Source organism: Ostrinia nubilalis, chromosome 12 (genome assembly GCF_963855985.1).
Source record: "Ostrinia nubilalis chromosome 12, ilOstNubi1.1, whole genome shotgun sequence".
In the NCBI taxonomy this organism is placed as follows: Eukaryota; Metazoa; Arthropoda; class Insecta; order Lepidoptera; family Crambidae; genus Ostrinia; species Ostrinia nubilalis.
Genome location: NC_087099.1, coordinates 14018061 through 14022894, shown reverse-complemented (window position 1 = coordinate 14022894; position 4834 = coordinate 14018061).

The window sequence follows — 4834 nt, the reverse complement described above, 5'->3', positions numbered from 1 at the left end:
TGGCAGCTGTGTTTTTTATTTACACCTAAATTAATTGAACACGTAAACCATTTATTTACAGAACAGGTATTTTAAGGCCATCCGGTATATGTAATTCAAAAACTTAACTAATAAATCTTATTTATTTTTGCAAATACTTGGGCACGTCCCAGTATTAACCCTACCACTGCTTCGGGATAATAAATTGGCCAATACTTAAAAATAAAAGAAAAATAGGAGTAAAAAATCTTATTGTTTATTCAAAAATAAAAGCGTGTCCGCGAGACAAAGAGGCGAGGATATTTTATACGGCATTTCATTTAAATAATGAAAATCCCCATCAATTTTCTGATATTTTATCATTTTTATTTTTCTACTCAATACTAAGACACTTATAAAGTTATGTGTCAATTAGGTAGGTTCTACTAAATTTTACTTTAGTACCTATTTCGAAAAAAGTTGCCTCTTCCAGCGCGATAAATTTTTAGGCAAAGTGGGCTAAATTTAATTTTAGACCAATTAGACAGGATTTCACTTACGATATTCGTAAGTGCCTACTAAAAATAAACTTGTTATTTACTAAATAAAACATTAAATTAGGCTCAATTTTGCGTAGGCGTGTTGTTTTAGAATCACTTCACTTTGATTGATACGGAAGCTTAAAAGTTAAGAAAATGTGTGGACAGGCAATTAGTTGTTTTCATTTTGGGGTTGGCATTATGTAACTTCAAACATAAGGCAACATTCCTTTACAACTAGACTGCCTGGCTTAAAAACTGATATTGATCCTTCGGTTTTTGATGTTATTACTATTAAATTAACAACTAATTTAGTCGATTCCGAGCGAACGAAGGTTTTAGTCGAACAATCAACATAATATCGTTTAGTGAGACCATCACTAAGCCCTTGTCGATGTCGTTAGTAAATCACAGCCCCGTTTTGTATTCTTAACATATTAGACTAGCTTATACTTAGAAGTCTACACTACAAACTCATATGAATAAGCCCTTCCCACGACCTGTTCACTGAGAATGATAAACGCACAGATGACAGTGTACTCTCGTAATCCGCGTACAAAACACACTTATGTATTTATGATCTGGCATCCCTTAGGTCCCTTAAACCCGTATTAATCACTGAATAACATCTGCACACTATGTCATATTCATCATAATCAAGAAACCTGAAGGATGGTGTGTTTAGGACAATAATTAAGAACCTACGAGTACACTAGATGAAGAGTACAGTGCTTTCCTCACACCTAAACGGTTATATGGATCTACCTGAATAATAATATGACAAAGTTGATATAAATTGTAGATTTATTCACACAGAATATTAATTTATTACTACCTAAGATACCTAATACTACATACATACGCACTTTTGATTTTATATAAACATACTGCTATATAAAAAAAACATTTTACTTCATCAATTTTATACAAACAGTTCTCAATACAGATCCATCTTATATTTTCAGCTCAACCTTTTTGACTTCATACTCTGTTTTACATTAATATAATAAAAAAATAACACACCATTTTACACAAAGTAGTTTCTTCACTACGCAAATACTTGTAATCAATAGGTCCTATCATTAGAGGCGAAAAAGTTAGGTTTTGGGCTCAAATCTTGTTCTTCTTCCTATATTCCAAGAATTCATCCAAAGTTTTTCTGTAGTAAGGATGCACCGTGCTACTCTTTGGCTTAGGCGAAGGTTTGAAGCTCACCAGCCATTGGCAGAAGAAGAACCACCACGGCAAAGGCATCCATGGCTGCAAAGGCTTCCCCATGTTCTCTACGCAAATTTTTCTAGTAGGTAACTCTAAACACACGTTTCCATAGCCTTCTTGGCATTCTCGGACTGTTTTTACGTATTGAGGAAAAAAATGGCCGATGATTGGACCAGATTCTCTTTGGTATCCAGCAGATGTTAAGATGAAGATCGAAATGGAGAATATGTGGATCATATTATTTTAACTGTATGGTATTGGTAGAAATCTCATTTTTATACAGCAATAACAAATTCTAGCGCATTATTCTACTGCACACATTGGTCTGAAAATAAAACGTAGGTTGTAAATGTCCACAAAAACATTTCACACGATAAGAATTATTGTTCTACATATGGCTGTAAAACTATGCCTGCCTAATCATGATTATGACGCTTGGTTTCCTGATAAAGGAGTTCAAAATATCAAAATGTTGGTGCCAGCGCGTAGTGTACGGTCTACTCGTCCAAGTTATTTAAATTTTACCTTTATTAAAACTGCACAAGATGCTATAGCTTGATGTGCTATCGTCCATATTTGTAGTGAATGAAATTATGCGGTGAAAAACAAAACATGTAAATTATGAGCTGGACAAAATGCTTCACAGTCTAATTTCATAAAGAAGATAAGATATTATTGCCATTAATGTTACATAGTATTGTTTTTAGTCTTACATATCTTATGGCATGTAAGTATCTTATTCTCATAGCACTGACACGAAGCATTATTCCGCAGGGGATGGAGGGATGAAACCGTAAGCATTTAGGCCTAATGGAAAGCATTCAAAGTAATACCGACCATAAGGGTCCATTCTTTTACGATCTTGCAAAAACGCTGCGAGATTTTGGAGGTAATAGGTAGGTCTCACTAATCGTCTCTCATTTGCTACTGGTCAAATATACCTTTGATAAGATAATGTGCCAGTAAGATTACTGTAAACGATTTCTTAGATTCTCTTGCAATGAATAGCAAAAAAGATGGAAACGTTTCATGTAGAGATGATGGAAAAATCTTTCTAATGAATTTATCTCGCTTTCTCCGTTTCATCTCTTGTAGGTAGTCTTTAAGAAGTTTTTCAGGAATTTATCTATTACAGTAAAGTGTATCCTACCTAAAGGATAGAGATGATTGACAGCATATAAAGTCACCAGCCATTCATTACCACCATTTTGTTAGATAGCACTAATTTGGTCAGGAAAAGTAAGGCTGAGTTGCACCACCCAACTTTGACCGTAACTATAACGATAATATAATCGGTGTTTTTTGTATGGAGTTTGACAGATTTTTAAGGTTTATTAAAGTTAAAGTAAGATGGTGCCACCCAGCCTAATTTCCTATTTTTCAAGTTGATTATTTTCTTTTAAATAACGATGAGCAAATCTGAACAACAAACACAGGAATTAGCGCTAACTTCTAATCAAATTAAGTAGGAGTATAACATGTTCATGATAGAATAGCGACGAGCCTCGTAAATAGATTTGAACGTTTCAATTTTGTTATAGTTGTGCTCACGTGGTATCGTATTTTCCGATGTATTTAGATATAAACACGCACCGATTTTCACTACTGAAGATTATGTTATTGGTTGTTGAACTCTACATCGTACGACGACATCGTAAAGGTAGCAGGGAAGCGCTAGACGCAGGCCGCTACCAATCGATCAACATGGAAAGCATTGGGGAGGCTTATGTTCAGCAGTGGACATCCTATGGCTGAAATGATGATGATGATGATGAACTCTACATTTAGGCTGAGTTACACCATCAAATTTTAATAGTAACTCTAACAATAACAGGTGCGTTTTGTATGGAGTTTGACGTCAGATAAAGCTTTATGGAACTAGAAAGGTTAGGGAAAACCAAAATGTTTAACACTTCTCCATCCTTGACAAATCAACAAAACAAAACAGAATCAAATAGCTTTTGTTTATAAAACTATTGGCTCATAAATAATAGATTTGATAAACGGAATATCTAAGCGGTTAATCATCTCATTGTGTGAACACAGAACCCTCTAGAATCACAGGGATATCGCTTCATAACTGACTGAATACAGCAATATAAAGCTAATCCATACTAACAATTATTCATAAGCTTCGTAATCAATCGGGCTGATTTAACTCATTGTTATCTAAACAAAGCTTTTCTCCAACCTTTAATCAAAACTTGAGACATGACTCTGAACTCGTTTGAACCGGTTTAAACTGGTTATTGTTGGGTAAAGACGCTATTGTAGCAGTGAAAGGGATGATCAGAGTTTTTCAAACTCGGGGTGACTTTTTATGCGTTCTCTAATTTTATTTACACAAGGCGATTTTCAGGAGTTGATTCCTACAGTATTTGCCTGCATTTTTTACCTATAGCGGATAATGTTAATTTTTGTGTGTGTGCTGGAATTTAATTCTTGGCACTCTCCTTCCAAGTCAATATGTAACTCTGTCATTACCTTCAATTTTTACCTTCGCACTCTAACCTTAATTTAAGTAAGTGAATTCAAATGTATCTAGGCTATGTTTTATTAAGTAATAAATTTATTCTTATTCTTATTACTAGACCATACAAATCCAATAGCTTATAAACGTACAATTTTATTACAATGTAGCGTGTAAAGTTTATTTTTGTATTCATAACTTTCCTTCATATTTAACGCGAAATTACACAAAACAGTAAAGTAATTAAAGGCATAAACGAAAGGATTTTGTTAAGTAAACAAAATTATAATTATAAATGTTGCAGAATAAAGACTTGATTTTACACGTGTAAAACAATTAAATGTGTTTTATTCTTATAGAGTTGCCGAGAGTCTGAAATAACGTTATTATATTACAAAATGACATTTATGAATACCTACATAATGGACAAGTTTCGTGATGTTGAAAACATTAGATTTCACTGAATGGGATTAAAATATAGACCAAAACTAAAAAGCCGGTGAAGTTATTTTTGAAATCCATCAAAAAATGGCTGAGAGATTAATTATTTAAATTACCTCCATATTTTCGCGTGGAACTTAAAAATAGGCGGTGCCGTGATGTCATGCCACCTGTTCAAGTTTCAATCACAATGCTTACCACCCCTAAC